The 21,586-nt window shown below is 43.5% G+C and overlaps 1 protein-coding gene and 1 long non-coding RNA gene across 2 annotated transcripts in view; one reads left to right on the forward strand and one right to left on the reverse strand.

The window, feature by feature from the left end:
* Nucleotides 1-21,586, forward strand: part of LOC128688894 (uncharacterized) — a 121,761-nt gene that overhangs the window by 36,878 nt on the left and 63,297 nt on the right. The gene's annotated exons all lie outside the window — the stretch shown is intronic.
* On the reverse strand, nucleotides 6,154-11,100 carry LOC138852770 (uncharacterized). Its single transcript, XR_011392073.1, has 3 exons — nucleotides 10,713-11,100; nucleotides 8,334-8,523; nucleotides 6,154-6,268 (listed from the first exon to the last, which is right to left on the reverse strand). It is a non-coding gene; the product is annotated as an uncharacterized lncRNA (long non-coding RNA).

The raw sequence follows: 21,586 nt of genomic DNA on the forward strand, positions 1-21,586 counted from the left end.
GTATGGGCCAACATGCCTCCTGCAGTGTTCCTCCTTTCTTATGTTCTTATGTTCAGTGTGTTTTCTAGGGGACAACTCCCCGCGGCCCACTCCTAGACCAGGCCTCTTGGTGGATCAGGGCCTGATCAACTAGGCTGTTGCTGCTAGCTGTACACACGCCAACGTCCAAATCATAGCCCGGCTGATCACGAGCTAGTATTCGGAACTTGTCTAGTGCTCTTTTGAAGACAACAAGGGGTCTGTAGGCAATCACCTTTATGCCGGAAGGTTGTTCAATAGTCTCAAGACACGTGCCGTAGTTTGGTACCTTTAGTGACGAGACTTTTCACCTGCTCGGCAATCTTCTACAGTTCAAAATATGATATTCATGTTCATATGGTCTCCTGAGGCTAGATGACAGAGATGCTGCCTGATTTTCACAGCTTCTTCCTTTATGGGAAGTACCTGGATGCTGGTAAATGGCTCTTGATCCGAGGGATCAGAGCTACCTCGCCCTTGGATCAGTTCGTGTTACCTCCCACTCAAGCGTTTTACAATCTCGACTGAATTAGTGCTTCCACATGAATATAATATTATATAAGAACTTGCGGCCCCGGTGGCCAGGTGGCTAAAGCTCCCGCTTCACACACGGAGGGCCCGGGTTCGATTCCCGGCGGTGGAAACATTTCGACACGTTTCCTTACACCTGTTGTCCTGTTCACCTAGCAGCAAATAGGTACCTGGGTGTTAGTCGACTGGTGTGGATCGCATCCTAGGGGACAAGACTGAGGACCAAAATGGAAATAAGTTAGACAGTCCTCGATGACGCACCGACTTTCTTGGGTTATCCTGGGTGGCTAACCCTCCGGGGTTAAAAATTCGAACGATATCTTATCTTACTCCAGTGTACAAGACTAAAATATTGTAGTGTTTGTGATGCATAGCGAACGTAGCAGCAGGTTACACGGGATACACAGAGTTTTGTGGAAGTATTGTCCTCTCAAGGGAGGTTCCTTGACGCTGGTGAGGGGCTCTTGATCTAGGGAATTGGATCTGTGCTCCCGTTCCCTGAATTAAGCCTGAATACCCTCCATCCTCCCCCCCCACAGGCGCTGTATAATCCTACGGGTTTAGCGCTTCCCCATGATTATAATATTATGTAGAAGTATTGAGCACATGAGTTCAGTGACTCCATGATGGAACCAGGTCTACCACACCCCAGAATGAATTGAACTCACAGTAACACCTGTGAGGACACGGGGACACACACACACACACACACACACACACACACACACACACACACACACACACACACACACACACACACACACACACACACACACACACACACTCGCCACTTTGGCCTCTTTCACATCATTTCCACAAGGGTTTTACAGGGTTAGGCTAAGGGTTCCTAACTTTATATACACGCTAAGAACTGTTACCTACATCAGTTCATGATGCTCTTGAGAAGGGTACAGCCATAGTGTAATTGTTGTTCGCTGCCTGTCTTGTGTAGAAGCTGGCTTCTCGCTCTCCTCGGAGTGGAGCGAGACAGTATTAGCCTTGTACATAACACAAAGACCACCCACATCCCTCCAGTGTTGAAGGCTCTACTGAAATGACAGATCTGTCCTGACTGGGTCCAGGCGAGAGACGAGTCGTTTTGCTCTGTTTTCAATTCCTTCAAGAGATCGCAGATTAGCCGGGGGGGGGGGGCAGGCAGTCCAAGAAAGTGGAGCATACTGAAGGTGTGAGCGAACTTGTGCCTTGTATAGAATCACGCAAGCTCTACTGTCGAGCAGATGCGAGATACGTCTAGGACTACCTACCTGGAGGTTATTTCGGGGATCAACGCCCCCGCGGCCCGGTGCACGACCAGGCCTCCCTGTGGATCAGGGCCTGATCAACCAGGCTGTTACTGCTGGCCGCACGTCCAGCGTACGAACCACAGCCCGGCTGATCCGGCACTGACTTTAGGTATCTGTCCATCTCTCTCTTGAAGGCAGCCAGGGGTTTACTGGTAATTCCCCTTATGCTTGGTGGGAGGCTGTTGAACAGTCTTGGGCCCCGGACACTTATGGTGTTTTCTCTTAGTGTACCAATGGCGCCCCTACTTTTAATGGGTATTTTGCATCGCCTGCCCAGTCTTTTACTTTCGTAGGGAGTGATTTGTATGTGCAGATTCGGGACCATTCCTTTCAGGATTTTCCAAGTGTCGATTATAATATCTCTCTCTCTCCTGCGTGCTGTAAACCTCCTGACAGCTTTGTTTGTAAGATCCACAAGGTTGTTCTTCATAGTAAGTTTGGAGTAAAATTTCTCCCCAATGATATTAACTTCATCTCCGGGTACCAACACTCTCTCATTCATTCTTACCATTGCTCCATAATTACTATCATGGTGCCTAGAGACCATTAGTTTTCTCATTAGCAAATGTGACCTGCTATCGTTTTTCCCTAGGCTGATATAGCTGTAAGCTGGTGAGTGATGTAACTAAGAGCAGCTGGCATTTCCTCTCTTCGATAAGTAAATGTCAGTGTAGTCATTTACATATGCGTGGAATTCTGGGATGAGTTGAAGAAGGTCATTATAGTAGACATTACAAAATAATGGCCCAAGCACACTTCCCTGTGGAGTATTTGTACCAGTAGTGTGTCTTGTTGATTGTGGCCCATTGAGAACTATGCATAAAGATCTGCCTTGAAGGTAATCACTAAAGAGGTATAATGCAGAGCCAGCGACTGCTAGTGCTTGTAGTTTTGCCAAGAGTTCCTGGTGCCATACTCGGTCAGAAGCACCAGATATGTCCAGTGCTACTACACAGCTGGCCTTGGATTCATCCAGTGACTGGTTCCACATAGAGAGGTTTAATCGTAGAATAGCCTTTTCTGAAGCCATATTGATGGTTAGAAAGAAGCGAATGGTAGTCGAAAAACGCTGTCATCTCCCGTTAGATTATTGTCTCAAGGATCTTGCTAATGATTGACAGGAGTGACAATGGTCTGTAGTTGCTGATTTCTGCCTTTTTTTCGTGAACAGGGACTACATTTTCCTCTCTCCACAGAGGTGATATACACTGTGCTAGACAGTACTGTTAGAATGAGACACTTGTGCAACATTTGTCAATCTTTATTACGGAAACGTTTTGCCAGTCAGTGGCTTCAGTCCCAGATGTTGCACAAGTATCTCATTCTTCAATTTGTCGGTTTTCTAAAGCATGTCCATCATAGTACTGATAGATGCGAGTTAGGGGTGATTCACGCTGGTCTGCACATCTACTCTGCAATCTTGGGCTCGCCTTATATGGGCCCACAGTCTCTTCTTGGTCCAGCGATTTAAGGAGAAGATACACTTCATCCTGCCTAATTATTGTCACATCTGACAACTCTGACACAGTTCTTGCGGCCAGCAAAGGAGGTTTCCTTGTAAGTTTATTCAGGTATACACAAATACAGTTACACAGATATCATACATATCATAAGATAACGCAAAAAAAGTAAGACAAAGTGACTTATTTCCATTGGAATACTTTTAATACCTTATTATACTATAAAGGAGATAATATCTTATTATTATACTAGGAATAAGGTAAAATGAGTTATTTGTATTTACATGTGTGCTAGCTAAAAAAAATAAATTCTCCTCCTTTTCTGTCGCTACATTCATTAGGCACCTTCTGGCTCTGTTCTTGAACTGGTTCATGCTATGACTGGCTTTGACATGTGCGGACAGTCTGTTCCATTCCTTTATTGCTGTACAATAAAAAGTGTTTGAAGCCTGGCCACTGACTGTGGGTACTATAAAGTTGTGTTCTCTTCCCCTAGAAACCATACCACAGGTGGGGTTGAACCCGCGGTCAGAGAGTCTCAAAACTCCAGACCGTCGCTAGCCACTGGGCCAGCTAGCTTCAATAAGATTCGTCCAACTAGGTATATTTCTACACCATAGGAAGGTTAGCATAGGCACCACTGTGTCCACAAATGCAAGTTTTTACAGACGAATCTCCCGCTAGCATAGCCGTGACGAACTCTAGCTCAAGTCCCCTCAAAGCCGTCAACATGACTCACAAAATCGTAATGACACGATTGGCCCAGTGGCTAACGCGACGGTCTGGAGTTTTGAGACTCTGACCGCGGGTTCAAACCCCACCCGTAGTAGGGTTTGTTTGCAATCGTGTCATTAAGATCTCCCCCTACTACTATGATTGCTTTGGTTCCCAACCTTGACAAAATTGGCAGCAAGATATTCTGGGCACTGTTTGTGAGCAGTTCTATTAACTTGATTTAACTTCAGTTGTTTTACTTTGTCTTCAGTATTCAGCATATCCAATTGTTGTAATTCACCCTGGCCTACATGTTCTCTTGGTCCCAGGTCCAGAATGAATCTTAGTTTTGTTCTGGGTGATTTGAAGTCTATGTTTCATTTTTTTTTTTTGTCAAGGTAGAATACCATGAAGAGCAAGCGTAGTCCATATGACATTGTATAAGGGCTGGACATAGGGTTTCTGCGAGCCTCAGTAGGTAGACACTGTGCTTGTCTGTAGAGGAACTTCAGTATGGCATTCGCTTTCGCTTTATTTACTACGCTGTTCCTATCAATTTTCCTGACATACATGGGTCAGATATTTTACTGAGGAATCTGAAGTGATGGGTTCCCCATTACACCGGACATTAAAATTATTCACCTTTGTTTCGTGCCAAAGAGAATGGCTTCCGTTTTCCCGAGGTGTAACGATAGTTTGTCTACTATCTATTTGCTGCAGAACTCCACTTCCAGTGTTATTACATTATCAATATCTTGCGGGTCTTTACCTGACACTAACAGAGCATCAACTGCATACTGTAGAAGTTTGCACTTGACACTGACGGGCATGTCGTTTACATAACATAGGAATAATAAGAGACCCAGAATACTACCTTGGGAAACTCGACGTACTATCAGAAGGGGTTCCGATTCTGTTTTGTTGATTTTAACAATTTATGTCCTGTTGCTAAGTTAGGACTTAAACCAGTTTACGGAACCTTTGCCGATAGCTTGAAGTTACTTACATGATATATTGTGGTTGACAGTATCGTAGGCCTTTTGCAAGTCGTGCTTCACCTTCATTGTTTAAGACTATGGAACTGAACACCTCAAAAGGCTAAGGGAGTGACCACCTCAAATCTACAACTTCAAGGCAAGGCTGATGGACTGATTACATCATCTATCTCCACTGCTTTGCTGTTTACTCTATATTACACTCAAGAAGTCTGCCGTGCAGGCGAAACGTTTTAGAAATAGATACCCAAGTGTTGCACATGTCTTGCTCATCTACTTGCCGGTACTGTATACCATTATAGTAATCATATATACTGAAGTTGGAGCTTCTGCATTATCTTTGATGGTGTGCAGACATCTCGTTATAGCAACTAACTCCTCTCATTCCAATTTTACCTATTCGTGCCCAGTAGGTAAAATTGGTCAGTTAGCAAGAACTCATTTAAAATGAAATCCTCTCTAGAATTTTCTCTTATACGTTTAAAGATGCATTTTTTTTTCATTTGTAATAATGTAAAAATTAATAACTTTGTACCAAAAGAACCTGAGAAAACTTACCTAGCCTCAATATAACAAACGCAATTTAATTTAGCCTGTTCCAACTAAATATATTTTTTCCGTTAGGTTCAGAATGGTTTTTGCGAAATTATTGCATACACAAATTTTCGCTTGCCTTATTTGGCAAGAAGAGGATTGCTATTTAAGCCAGAATCGCAAGTTTTACCTATTTGGCACGACATTATATATACATATTCAAGAAGGTAAACGTTGTAAGGTTTGACAGCATTGTACCAAAGTCTGCAGTATTTTCTGCAAATATACGATGATTTGTATAAGTAAGAGTTACCTGGTTTTTTAAACAGCAAAGTGGATAGTGCCCTCGGCTTACATGTGAAGGTCTTGCATTCGATCCTGGCACGAGTGGAAATGCTGGACAAGTTTCCTTACACTTTATTGCTCCTTGTTCACCTAGAAGTAAATAGGTGACTGGGTGTTACAGATTGTTATGGGTTGCATCCTCCAGAAGCGGATCTAAGGACTAGGTTACTAACTCTCTTAATGATCCAAAATAAATCCTTTATCGCTAATGGCGTGGCGGGTATTTGGACTGAAATGTACTGTCATTGTCTCGACTCTCGGAGCAGAATCTAAAGGTTTCTTTGTTCTTTATTGACCAGTCTTCAAGGGACGACAAGCATATGTCAGTGTTCATTGTTGTTGATATAGCTGCATGGTAGGTGGAGGCCTGCAATGATTTTTATATTATTAATCCTAATACCGCTAGAAATATTGTATATTGGGGCTACCTTGAGCAGTACAACATTTTACAGGATTAAATAAATAAAATATTTACCTAGTATAACACTCGCCACACAAGATGCTTTGGTTGTCATATTATATCACTCCGAGGTGATTTTGCTGTTACATTGCATCACACAAAATGATTTTGCTGTTACATTTCATCATAGAAGATGATTTGTTGTTATATTGCGTCATACAATGTGGTTTTGTTGTCACATTGCATCACACAAGATGGAATTTCTAATAACGTAATGAAATGTACCAGCCTGAACTGGGAGACTTCAATAAGTTGTTGATGGTATCGTTAGTGGTAGCAGTAATAGTACCGACAGAGCTCCGTAACTACTGGAGCTGGAGTTTGCGTGTAAAGGCAATATGCAGAACAAGCTGTTGAAATTAAGGCAGTTTCTCTCAGGGTTGAACTTTATCAAGGCATGACTTAAAGCTCAGTTCTGAGCGAAACCAAGTCCCAAGAGTAGCTTGTTCTACATATTGTGCCCTTGCCTGTCAGCATTACACCTGCACATCCAAGGTTGAAGTTACTGCTAGCGGCGTCCAGGGATGGTGAACTTGAACAAAAACTGATCCTCGCTGTAGGTCACCCACAACTTGGAAATTGTTGTTGTTGGTGGTGGTGTGGGGGATGTAATGAGCTCTGGTGTGCCACCACCCTCAATACATCCAGTCCTCGTTGCGTTCATTTTCTAAAGTTATTCCCAACGTCAATTAATTAACGCTCCTTGTAAGTTTACAAATAGTATTTTATTCAGTGTCGTAGCTCGATTGCTAGTGTACTCGGCCCACACACTGAAGTCCGTAGTTCGATCCGCGTTACGGGGGTAAACATTAGGACGTGCTTCCTTAAGACACCTGCTGTCCATGTTCAACTGTCGGTAAAATAGGTACCTGGGTTAGGTTAGGTTAGGTAAGGTTCGTCAGGAAACAGGACAAAAGGTACCTGGGTGTTAGTGGACGTGTGTGGGGCCCATTCTGGAGACAAAATTTACCTAATTTATCCGAAATGCTCTACATAACAAGGGGCTTTCTATATAGTAGTATGTCATTGATTTCAGCTAGGCTTGTATACCTTGTATATATGTACTTGTAGAAATTATAATAATAATAATAATTATTATTATTATTATTATTATTATTATTATTATTATTATTATTACGTTGTGTAAACCTGTTAAAATTATATTTAACCACTTATAAGCGAATTTACAAAAGGTGAGAGAGACGTCTAGAAATGTGATGAGTGGAAACGCTTTCAGTTTTGCGCTTGTAAATGTAAATCTATACGAAGTTTCTTTATTGAATTTTTATCACTTTGATAAACTCTTAAAGCTATTTCATCCATTTTCTGTATTGTATATTTTTGGAATGTTTTATATATGTAAAAAAAAAATGCATTGAATATAAAATTTTATTGTTTAGTTCCTCGTAAGTACGAGTGTATTTTAATTTTATTTGTGAAATAAAAGTTCTCTTGCATTTCAAAGAGTGATTTTTCTGTCGAATGATTTTGTACGTCATTATCATGTCTCCCTTGCTCCATTTCCAAGGTTTAGGCTCAATTCACTGAACCTCAGTCACAAGTCCTGTAACATTGCTGGTGCAGTCACAGCAGTTTTGTTGGTGTAGTGCTAGTAGTGGTGCTGGTATTGTTGGTGGTAATGATGCTTGTAGTGATGCTGGTAGGGGTGGTGGTAGTAATGCTGGTAGGGGTGGTGGTAGTAATGCTGGTAAGGATGGTGATTCTCAACAATGTTCAACATATTGGATTGAGAGAAAATAGAGTGCGAGGTACTTGTGATGGTGTAGTGATTGGGAGTCCGTGTAGCCTGAGGAAGTGTGTGTGTGTGTGTGTGTGTGTGTGTGTGTGAGGGAGGGGATGGATGGGTGGAGTAGCTTCGCAGATAACACTATCATACATATTAGGCCTACTCTACCTCTCAGCAGCCTCTCTCATTCCTTGAGTTTCACTTCTCTCATTCCCTGTGGCTCACCTCTCTTCTTTACTCCTCGCTTTTCTCACTTTATTGGATTGTCTTGGGTTAAATCTGCATAATGTACTTTTTGTTCCCATTAGCTCTGTCTGTCCTCTCTCGGCCATTCTCCGGCAGTGTCAACAATTTAAGTGACCTTATTGGGCTCTGGAACCTTCCAGATACGGGCTCTGAACTGGACCCTGGAATTCTAAAGGGTTAAACTCAATCAGCACTTCAAAATTTGAGGAAATAATTATTCTTGGGAACGTGTATAAATATATGAATAAATGCAGTATGGTGAATAAGTAAGTTTATTTAGGTTCAGGTACACACAAATACAATTATACAAATTATATTAAAATATCATACATAAGTAACGTGTGAATTACCCAGGATAACCCAAAAAAGTCAAAGTGACTTATTTCCTTTGGGGTCCTTGACTTATATGCAGAGTTACCGGTGACGTATATACCACTTGTACAAGGTTACTAGAGAGAGAGAGAGAGAGAGGGGGGAATAATATAACACTATAGTTATGTCAAATACACTTAAAATTAGTCTACATCAGTTACTCTACACGTCTACACCTTTGTTGATGCAGCAACGACCAAGGCTCGGCCCCCATCTCTAGGTTCTCTCAGCCCCTTCTGTCTGCTTAACTACCTTTAGTTTCTCCACAGTGAAATTTTATTAAACCCCTCCCCATCCTTGAAATCCATCTCAAGTGGATGATTAGGACTGAAGCAACAGTACATGTCACTTTCTCTTGTCTAGCCTTCACTTTTTCTATTAAAAACTATCCAACTACTTCCACTACCAGCACTCTTCCACTATCTCCCCGTCCTTCATTTTACTTTTGATTCCTCTCTCTCCCCCGTCCCTACCCTCCTCTCGTATATATACTGGCTGCCTTACCTTCGTATGTTAGTGTGTTACTAGTTAATGGTTTAAGTCAGACCGAAACGTCGTCATAAGCTCCTCCTACGTACTGGTTATTTGTGTATATCCAGTGGTTTATTAAGTTCCTTTCTGAATTCTCTAAGATCCCCTGAACACTGCTTGTGGAAGTCTGGTGAGACCAAATTTAATAACTATTCTTTCTGCGAATAGTGACTGGGGCAAGAGCCGATAAGTAGATATCAAGCAACCAGTTATTCTATATCAAACATCCATACAGGAGGGCTTCGCTTTACAGCGTGTCACTAATACACAGGGTTTCAATTATACCCATTCTTCTTCTCGTCAGGTACAGTATAGCCGTCACTCACTATGAGCTAAGTACGAAAATATTTCAGGGTAAGTAATATTTGTATTATATATGTATATGCATTTTTAAGGCCTATCTCTATTACTCACTTCATATATGAAAGTATAAATATGTTATAAGGCTTTTATATGCATTTGAAAGTGGGAAAAAAAGGCTGTTTCACTTTACAGCAATTTTCTCTTTATAGTAGTAACCCAGAACCTAATCTGCTGTATAAGCGGGGCCTCATGTAACTTCTGTACGATTTTAAGCAAATTTCTCTATATACTTAGTTTTAGGTTTGGTTAGGTTGTGATTTGTAAGCAAAATTTAACAAAATATATCATCTTGTAACACCAGTAACTGTAACGATGAATAAAAGTGAATGAAACTTTTGAATTGCGAGGAGAAACGAGACCCACCAACTACACGTTAAAATGCACACTAATATATTCAGTTCTTCATTCCATTGTGACAGTCACACATTTGACGTTTTTAATTAGTGATATATTGACGTTGCTAGGAAGATGGGCTGTAGCAAGACATGTAGTTCGGAACAAGCCTTTATTTTTAGGATTTATCTTTTATTAGCAGTAACAGCCTGATTGATCAGGCCCTGATCCACCATGAGGCCTGATCATGGACCGGGCCGCTGGGGCGTTGACCCCCTGAACACCCTCTAGGTATACTTCAGGTATTATCGTGTCTGACCTTATGGAGCTCAGTCCTGAGCAAAATGTTGTCTAAAACACCTGTTTTGTATTACATCTGTATACGGACAGTAGATACTTATGAGAACCGTGCAGCAAGGGACTGGTCACACCATTATTGATGAAGCCTACTGTGTAGGCGACAAGTTTCATCAATAAAGATACCCAAATGTTGCACATGTGTCTTATTCTTCAACTTGTCGGTATTTTATACCATTTTCAACAATACTGGTCACCGTTTCTCCCCGGACAAGTCTGAATGCCACCGTACACCTATATTCACCAGACGACCAAGGAGTTGTGTGCCACTACTATGACTAGTTACCCCAAGGGTAAAATAAGTCATTCTGACTTTTTTGGGTTATCCTAAGTTCTCTACACATATGCTGCTTTGTTTGATAATCAGTGTAACTGTATTTGTGTATACCTGAATAAACTTACCTTGCATCCAGCTTGTAGAGATGACCACAGGAATAATGGTTGGTCTTGTGCGTACATAATAAATACGTCAATTTCTGCGCACGCGGCATTCATACAGCCCACGAATACTGGTATCCCGCTACATAACTGCCTCAGTTGCCAATATGGATTACTTCGGCTGGGTTATCTAGAAGAGTTGGGCTGGTTGGATTGCCTTGGTCTGGCTAGTGGCTGGTTGGATGGTGGCTTCCCTGGCCACTGCCCACGCCCCTCTTACGTAACCATGCCTCGTCTGTGCATTTTCCTTGTCATTCTCCTTGAACTTTAAGTTTTTTTTTTTTTTTTTGCCTCGCAATTGTTGGTGTTACTGTGGTCTTCCTGCTGAGTCTACCTTAATTGTATGTGTTGTTGTGGTCTTCCTGCTGAGTCTACCTTAATTGTATGTGTTCTTGTGTGTGTGTGTTCGAGTGTTCGAATAATTCACATTCAACAATACAAAACAAGCATTTATTGAGATAATGTTTCGCTCGGAGAGCGAAACATTGTTGTAATAAATGATTGTCCTGGTAGGTGTGTTCCGTGTAGTTGAGGCTCGTGTTAACCTTTACTTGCACTGTTGTTATTGATGGGGAAGCGCTAAACTCGCTGGAGTCACAGCGACTGGGGGAAGAGATAATGGTGTTTGGTGTGAGGAAGTTATGATGGGTAGGGAAGATGAGGTTAAGTTAGGTAAGGTTTAAACCATACCCCCGGCCGGGATTGAACCCGCGGTCATAGTCTCAAAACTCCAGCCCGTCGCGTTAGCCACTAGACCAGCTAGCCACAATAAGATTCATCCAACTAGGTATATTTCTACACCATAGGGAAGTTAGCACAGGCACCTCTGTGACCACAAATGCAAGTTTTTACAGACGAATCTCCAGCTAGCGTGGCCGTGACGAACTCTAGCTCAAGTCCCTTCACTGCCGTCAACATGACTTAAGAAATCGTAATGACACGATTGCAAATAAACCATATGGTTTATTTGCAATCGTGTCATTACGATTTCTTAAGTCAATGGGCTGATTACATCTTTATTTCATTGCTACAGCTCCCTTTGTATATTACTGAAGAAGCATATTGTGTAGGCGAAACGTTTCATTACTAAAGATATCCAACTGTTGCACATGTGTCTTAATCTTCAACATGAAGACACTGCAGTGCCTTTAAGGTTCCATCACACTATTGCTACAAGTCCACAGCTTCCTTACATTACCTGCAACTTGGCTATAACTTGTTAACCTCAACACTCTCTGCGACCACTTGCACTGCCAGGATTTTCAGTTTTAATAACAAACTTCTTTTATCACTAAAGAAAAATTTCTCATTAAAAAAGTTATATATATAAGTACCTTAACGAACGTGGTTAGGTGTGTGTGTGTGTGTGTGTGTGTGTGTGTGTGTGTGTGTGTGTGTGTGTGTGTGTGTGTGAGTGAGTGAGGGGAGGGGGTGTGGCAGGGGTAGTAAGAGGGAGGCCAGGCTGGTGCAACATTAAAGGGAAACTCCTGCTCCTGCTGGGCCCCACTTTGTCAGTACAGTAGCCTGCTATTCTGCTGCCTCCCTCATCCCCACCCGCCCCATATACACTACACACACCGCACACACACTACACAACCTGATACAGTTTGTCTTACTGAAACCAAACTGAAAAAGTATTCTAAATGAGGTTGTATGTGACAGAAATTACGGAGTGCGGAAGAGAAAGAGAGAAATAGAGTGAGTGAGTAGCGCAGAAAGGAGAAGTATTGACAATATTGATAAAAGACTCTTCAAGGTATGAAAATTGAAATAAAAAAAATACTGAAAATGTTGAAGTTTTATGGATAATTGTAGAAGATAAAGATGAGAAGTCAGTAGTGGATGTAGATAAGCCACCGTGTAATAATACTTGGGAAAGAGAAGAGTTGAATAACTGAAACATTACATAATATCCTTAGACAACTGTTAATGACAAGTGACCAGGGTAAGGACAGTGTTATTGTACCTGGAGATATGAATTATAAGAAATAAATTGGGCAGCTTATGAGGCTGCAACTGTAAATAAATGGTCAACGAATATCATTAAATTAGGTAAAAGGACACAAGTGCTACTTATGTGACATTTTACTGTGGCAACGTTTCGCTCTCCAGTACAACTACACACACACACACACACACACACACACACACACACACACACACACACACACACACACACACACACACACACACACACACACACACACACACACACACACACACACACACACACATATATATATATATATATATATATATATATATATATATATATATATATATATATATATATATATATATATATATATATGTAGGTACAAAGTGTAAAACATAAGATAATTGTAGTAGGTAGTAGTAGTAGTCCTTGTAGACGTCAACAATTAAAAATACCCAGATGTTGAACGTGTTTAATTCTTCATCATCTTGTCAGTACTGTATACCATTTATGTAGACAAATAGTTCAAAGAACCGACAAGTTGATAAATTACATATATGCAACACTTGGGTATCTTTATTGTGGAAACATATCTGCACGCAATGTTTTCATCAGTCCGATATGTAGAAGAATGGTGAAGATCAGAAGGAGTTTGAGGTAATCCGTCCCTGAGGTATTCTTTTCAAGTCTGATGGATTGATTACATCGACTCCAGGCTGAGGGACTGATTACATCAAACTCCTGATCGTCACCATTCTTCTTCGTATCGGACTGATGAAGCCACTGTGTGGTGAAACGTTTCCTCAATAAAGATAGCCATGTGTTGCACATGTGTCTAATTCTTGATCATAAGTTAAGTAAACCCACTTGGAAAGAGTAATCACGTTCTGGTGGAAATAACACAAGCCGTGAAATATAATTTGGGAGATGGAAAATAAATTCATGGGAGCAATTAGTTTACACGGCAGGGAATCAGGGAATCTACCATGACTTAAAGCAATATTTTTGAAAAAATAACTGGCAGAATACTTTACTGATGTAAATAATGTGTACGAAGAGTTCTGTAGTGTATATACCTGGAGTGTACTTGGCGAGGGTTTCTGAGATTAACGCCCCCGCGGCCCGGTCTGTGACCAGGCCTGTCGGTGGGTCAGGGCCTAATAAAGCAGGGTGTTACTGCTGGCCGCACGCAAACCGATGTACTAGTCACAGCTCGGCTGGTCAGGTACTGACTTTAGGTGCCTGTCCAGCACCTTGAAGACAGCCAGGGGTCTATTGGTAATCCCCCTTATGTATGCTGGGAGACAGTTGAACGGTGTTGGGCCCCTGACATTTCTGTTGTCTCTTAGTGTACTCATGGTCCCCCAGCTTTTCATTGGGGAAATGTTGCACCGCCTGCCGAATATATGAAAATATAATTAAACAGCTTATTCAAAATAAAAGTATTAGTATAATAATGATATACTGGAAGGTCTTGGAGGGCTATGAAAAAAATAATGTTTGGAATGAATATATAATGTAGAGCGAATCACATAAGGATGGAAATCTTTAAGTGTAGATCTTTCGCACTCCCGTGCGTCGTCAGAAGCTATGCACTGTTGCAAAACAGCAACAGATTGGGGGGGGGGAAATTCTCTGAGGTAAGGCAGAAGGTATCAGTGGCGGCCCACGTTGCTGTCTTGCAACACTGCATAGCTCCTGGCGACGCACGAGAGTGTGAAAGACCGAGCTAAAGATTTCCATCCCCGTGTGGCTTGTTCTACATTGTTAAGATCGCCTGTTTGCATTTGTATTGCAATATGAATATGTAAATGTAAAGGAGATGAAAAAAAGAACTTTTGAAAACTGAAACAGACAAGAGCAAGGTAGAGCCAAACTTCTCAGTTACGTCTGAAAAGATGTAAACTAAATGTTAAATAATGATAATACATATGTAATAATCTTTATTTCTACAAGTACATGTACAAGGTATACAGACCATAGCTGACATCAGTGACACACTACTATATAGAAAGCTGCTTGTTATGCAGAGCATTTTGGGCAGATTAAGTAAGTTTTGTCCCAGGATGCGACCCACACCATTCGACTAACACCCAGGTACCTATTTTACTGATAGGTGAACATGGACAGCGGGTGTCTTTAGGAAACACGTCCTAATGTTTCCCCCCGTACTGGGGACCGAACCACGGACCTCAGTGTGTGAGCTGAGTGCGCTAGTAATCGAACCACGGGACACAGTACAAGAATAAATGACGAGGGAAAAAATGACTGAATAACAGGAAGAAATGTGTGAAGTGTTGAAAGAAAGTTTGTGTTAACAAAATATTTTCTGTGTAGATTTTAGTCCCAGCGGTTGGTTTTGAGAAGGACATGCCTTGTATGGGCCAGTAGGCCTGCTGCAGTGTTTCTTGATCTTATGTTCTTACGAACAGGTGAACTAGAGGATATTGACATAATTAAAGACGACGTAAAGAAAGTTTGAAGGCCAGGTAAAACAATACTGGAGGTGAGGGAGCCTGGGTGAGGGTGATTGCTGCTACGTGAAGTGTTCCCCAACCGTCTTTAAGACAGGTCAATACCTTTCTGCAGTAATAATTGCTGGGTGTGTGGCGGGGTGAGTGGCAGGGTAGATGGGCGGCAGGGTGGGTGGTAGGGTGCGGGAATGTGGATGGCAGGGTGGGTGAGCCGCCTAGTGACAGCTGTGCTGAGTGTTATCTGTTTAGCACTCATGTCTACACCCAGCACACCCACACACCCAGCACACCCACACACCCAGCACACCCACACACCCAGCACACCCACACACCCAGCACACTCACACACCCAGCACACTCACACACCCAGCACACTCACACACCCAGCACACCCACACACCCAGCACACCCACACACCCAGCACACCCACACACCCAGCACACCCACACACCCAGCACACTCACACACCCAGCACCCTCACACACCCAGCACACCCACACACCCACACACCCACACACCCACACACCCACACACCCACACACCCAGCACACTCACACACCCAGCACACTCACACACCCAGCACACCCACACACCCACACACCCACACACCCAGCACACTCACACACCCAGCACACTCACACACCCAGCACACTCACACACCCAGCACACCCACACACCCAGCACACCCACACACCCACACACCCACACACCCAGCACACTCACACACCCAGCACACTCACACACCCAGCACACTCACACACTCACACACCCAGCACACCCACACACCCACACACCCACACACCCAGCACACTCACACACCCAGCACACTCACACACCCAGCACACCCACACACCCAGCACACCCACACACCCAGCACACCCACACACCCAGCACACCCACACACCCAGCACACCCACACACCCAGCACACCCACACACCCAGCACACCCACACACCCAGCACACTCACACACCCAGCACACCCACACACCCAGCACACCCAGCACTCCCACACACCCAGCACACCCACACACCCAGCACACCCAGCACACCCACACACCCACACACCCAGCACACCCACACACCCAGCACACCCACACACCCACCACACCCACCACACCCACCACACCCACCACACCCACACACCCACACACCCAGCACTCCAGTGTCACAAGTCAGGACTATTGATATGAACACATTTTCCTAGCTTTGTTTGCTTTTTCACTTTTGTGAAGAACAGGTTAGATAAGTACACTTTCCTGCATAAAGCAACATATAGCAATCGGTACTTTCCTGTTAACAGCACGATGTCCAACAGCCTCTCCCTGGACATACCTTCGGGGTGCCGTTCCACTTCCCACTGTGGCTGTCCTGTCTGGGAGGTTACCTGGAGTTTACCTGGAGAGAGTTCCGGGGGTCAACGCCCCCGCGGCCCGGTCTGTGACCAGGCCTCCTGGTGGATCAGAGCCTGATCAACCAGGCTGTTGCTGCTGGCTGCACGCAAACCAACGTACGAGCCACAGCCCGGCTGATCCGGAACTGACTTTAGGTGCTTGTCCAGTGCCAGCTTGAAGACTGCCAGGGGTCTGTTGTTAATCCCCCTTATGTGTGCTGGGAGGCAGTTGAACAGTCTCGGGCCCCTGACACTTATTGTATGGTCTCTTAACGTGCTAGTGACACCCCTGCTTTTCATTGGGGGGATGGTGCATCGTCTGCCAAGTCTTTTGCTTTTGTAGTGAGTGATTTTCGTGTGCAAGTTTGGTACTAGTCCCTCTAGGATTTTCCAGGTGTATATAATCATGTATCTCTCCCTCCTGCGTTCCAGGGAATACAGGTTTAGGAACCTCAAGCGCTCCCAATAATTGAGGTGTTTTATCTCCGTTATGCGCGCCGTGAAAGTTCTGTGTACATTTTCTAGGTCGGCAATTTCACCTGCCTTGAAAGGTGCTGTTAGTGTGCAGCAATATTCCAGCCTAGATAGAACAAGTGACCTGAAGAGTGTCATCATGGGCTTGGCCTCCCTAGTTTTGAAGGTTCTCATTATCCATCCTGTCATTTTTCTAGCAGATGCGATTGATACAATGTTATGGTCCTTGAAGGTGAGATCCTCCGACATGATCACTCCCAGGTCTTTGACGTTGGTGTTTCGCTCTATTTTGTGGCCAGAATTTGTTTTGTACTCTGATGAAGATTTAATTTCCTCATGTTTACCATATCTGAGTAATTGAAATTTCTCATCGTTGAACTTCATATTGTTTTCTGCAGCCCACTGAAAGATTTGGTTGATGTCCGCCTGGAGCTTTGCAGTGTCTGCAATGGAAGACACTGTCATGCAGATTCGGGTGTCATCTGCAAAGGATTTGTTTACAAAATTAGTGGCCCTTGGAGGACACCACTTTTTTACCCTAATTAAGCGTAACACTTCCTCTTGTACTGTCACACTCTTGTCTTGGAGGCACTCTTTGATCCTGTGTGTTTGAGAGAGAAAGAGAGAGAGAGAGAGAGAGAGAGAGAGAGAGAGAGAGAGAGAGAGAGAGAGAGAGAGAGAGAGAGAGAGAGAGAGAGAGATCTGGACAAAGTTCAAGAGTGGTCAGATAAGTGGTTCCTTGAATTCAACCCCGGCAAATGTAAGGTCATGAAGATCAGGGAAAGGGACAGAAGACCGGACACTGTGTATAGTCTCTGTGAATAGAGGTTGCAGACTTCACCTAGGAATGAGCATAGTGTCTAGCCGCCAGTCTCGCATCAACTTAACCTCTTCAATGTTCGCTTGGCAAATCTAGAAATGGCCTTCAGGAATGTCAGCAGTCTTTGCTGGCACTTTATACAATATACGTTAGACCCATATTTAGAGAATGCAGCTCCATTATACAACAAGGATTGTTCTGAGTTAAGAGGTAGGAGCTATGAGGAGAGGATAATGGAATTAGTTCTAACGACATTGGAGGATAGTAAAACTAGGGGAGACATGATAACAACATACAAAATACTCTGGGAATTGATAGGGTAGACAGGAAAGGCTGTTTGAGAGGCAAGAAATGGAAACTCGGGGACAGCTGAAAGTTAAAAACAGGAACCACAGGGATGTCAGGAAATATTTCTTTAGTCTCCGGGTGGTCGGCAAGTGGAATGATCTTGCCTAAGAAGTGGAGGAGGCAGGCTCCATACATGGCCCACGAGACTAGGAGGGAGTGAATCCGGGAAGGGGCAAGTTAAGAAGCGGGTCCCAGGAGCTGGGACTCGACTCCTTCGGCCACATATAGGTGAGTACATATAGGAGAGTGCGCGCGCCCTCCCATATGTACTCATATGTACCTACCTGAAAGGAGTTCTGAGGTCAACGCTCCCGCGGCCCGGTCCGTGACCAGGCCTCATAGTGGATCAGAACCTGATTATCCAGGCTGTTACTGCTGACAGCATACAATCCAACGTACGACCCACAGCTCGGCTGATCGGACATTGACTTGAAGTATATGTCCAGTTTCCTCTTGAAGATAGATAGAGGTATATTGATAATTCCCCTTATGTATGACGGGAAGCTGTTGAGCAGCTATGGAACCCTGACACTTATTGTTTTCATTGAGGGATGTTGCACCGTCTGACGAGTCTTTTGCTTTCATAGGGAGTGATTTGTGTGTGCAGATTTAGGACCCCTCCCTCAAGGATTTTCCAGGTGTAAACTATGATGTATCTTTCTCGCCTACATGCCAGGGAGTACAGGTCAAAAGACTTCAAGCTTTTCCAGCAAATACAGTGCTTTACTGAACTTGTTCTTGTAGTGAAGGTCGTCTGTACATTCTCCAGATCTGAAATTTCGCCCTCCGTGCAAGGGAACTGTTAGCGTATAGCAGCATTCCAGCCTAAGTCCTTCATATGAATTCTTCGCTCTATTGCGTGGTTAGAATTTGTCTTATACTCCATTCTGGCTTTTAATTCCTCAAGTTTTACGTAACGGAGTAGCTGGAATTTGTCCTCATTAAATATCATATCTCGCTCATTTCTTGGCTATCAGTGTAAGTTCCATTTTGTTTAAACAAGGACCCAATAATGGATGTGGTTTTTGCCTTGTTTTTTGGCATATGAAAAGAAGTGTTTGGGATTTCTATAAATTTCATTTATGGCTTTTAGCTCCTGGATAGTGTAAGATTCTTTTAACTTAGTCAGTATTTTCTGTTTCCCTAGTCAGTGTTTCCTTCCGCATTTCACATAGTCTAGCCTCCCTTGAGAAGCTCTGTGATTCTTCATCTTTGCCTGTAGAGGGAGCGTCTCTTTCTCTACGTCTCTTCTTGTTCATTCATTAAACAGATAATTTATTTGATCCCAGTCGATATTCTTGTTGTTTGGTGAAATGACCTGCATAACCGGGCCACTGTGCATACAAGTTTGAACTTCGATTAGATTGTGCTCTGAACTGTCTTCGATGCTTTTGTTTCGTATTGTTCAAGCCATCATTATTTGTGAAAATAAGTTAGTATATTTTCTAGACCTGTTGGCTCTGCTATTTACCGGCTTAAAGTGTGTTTATTACAGCTTCAGCAGTTCATTTGTGTGAGAATTTTCATCAGAGCTTCCTCCAGGGATTATCTCTGCTATAGCATTATTTTCTGCTGTCTTCCATTTTAAATTTCTTAAATCGAAATCAAGCAACAAGATGTATGGGATCGGGGGTTTGAAGACTTTCCAGATTTCCCCTCCCCCTCCCACTCACATGCGAACTCTCACCCCCCACCCACCCACCAACTTGTACATAACAATCTCTGATGTAATGCTGATTACCGAGACCGAGTGATGAGGTTGGGAAGAAGCGTAGTGGGATTTTTCTGTAGTAGAGCTTTAGAGCCGGTATGTTGGTGAGAAGGTAGTTAGGTGGGTGGTGGTGGAGGGTTAGATGAGGGAGATCTCCACCATGAAGGAAGCCACACACAGCTGAGCTTACCACCACTGAAGCCGTTCATTCAGTTAACAAAAAAGGGGAGCAAAAGCAGACGGAGCGGTGACTTCCTCAAGCAGCTGCGTTGTGATAAGATCAAATCCAGGTCAGGTAGACTAGTAAGGTGCACCGTACATCAGGTCACACCAGGTCTGACCTATCTTGCCGCCTCCCACACAATTTTCTCCGTAAAAAAAATTGTGATTTTCAGAGTTAGTGGGTCCCAGGGTGATTGTTGTTAGTTATAATGTTAATGTTGAGTCTCAGGGTGGGTGTCAGCTTTGTGGAGACCCCTGGCTGTCTTCAAGATAGCTTTATGGAGACCCCTGGCTGTCTTCAAGATAGCTTTATGGAGACCCCTGGCTGTCTTCAAGATAGCTTTATGGAGACCCCTGGCTGTCTTCAAGATAGCTTTATGGAGACCCCTGGCTGTCTTCAAGATAGCTTTATGGAGACCCCTGGCTGTCTTCAAGATAGCTTTATGGAGACCCCTGGCTGTCTTCAAGATAGCTTTATGGAGACCCCTGGCTGTCTTCAAGATAGCTTTATGGAGACCCCTGGCTGTCTTCAAGATAGCTTTATGGAGACCCCTGGCTGTCTTCAAGATAGCTTTATGGAGACCCCTGGCTGTCTTCAAGATAGCTTTATGGAGACCCCTGGCTGTCTTCAAGATAGCTTTATGGAGACCCCTGGCTGTCTTCAAGATAGCTTTATGGAGACACCTGGCTGTCTTCAAGATAGCTTTATGGAGACCCCTGGCTGTCTTCAAGATAGCTTTATGGAGACCCCTGGCTGTCTTCAAGATAGCTTTATGGAGACCCCTGGCTGTCTTCAAGATGCCTTTGTGAAGACCCCTGACTCTTCAAGATGACTTTGTGGAGACCCATGGCTGTCTTCAAGATGGCTTCGTGGAGACCCCTGGCTGTCTTAAGAGCATAAGAACGAAGGAACACTGCAGCAGGCCTACTGGCCCATGCGAGGCAGGTCCAAGTCTCCTGGAAATATAAACACAAATGCAGTATAATGTGATCCTTTATTGACAACGTTTCACCCACACAGTGGGCTTTCTCAAGTCACACACGGATCTACCTGGGGTTGGAAGGTACGAGAGTATTTATAGTCAGAATGTTGAGGTCAGGTGAAGAATGCTGCATCTGATGATCTACCGGGTGGGGTTATAGAGTCTTGGGTAGCTTGGCAGGGGTATTGGACAAGTTGTAGACCTTCTGCAGTGTTCTATGTTCTTATGTGGGATAGCGATGAAGAAGTTTCTTGGCTGGTTCATTCGCAGCAGAGTTACCACAGCGAATGTTCAACAGAAGATCAGACTTACTAGAAAACTACAAACACTCTGCGATAATAGTAATTGGAAAAGTTTAGGAAGACCTGAAATTATTCCAAATCTTTCATCTCGTCCACTGTCAACCACAGAAACTGAAGCCCTCAGCTTAGGCCTCAAATTCGCAACAGGAATTACGAAACCAAAACAAGACCTCAATT

This window comes from Cherax quadricarinatus, chromosome 16 (assembly GCF_038502225.1).
Source record: "Cherax quadricarinatus isolate ZL_2023a chromosome 16, ASM3850222v1, whole genome shotgun sequence".
NCBI classification, from domain to species: domain Eukaryota; kingdom Metazoa; phylum Arthropoda; class Malacostraca; order Decapoda; family Parastacidae; genus Cherax; species Cherax quadricarinatus.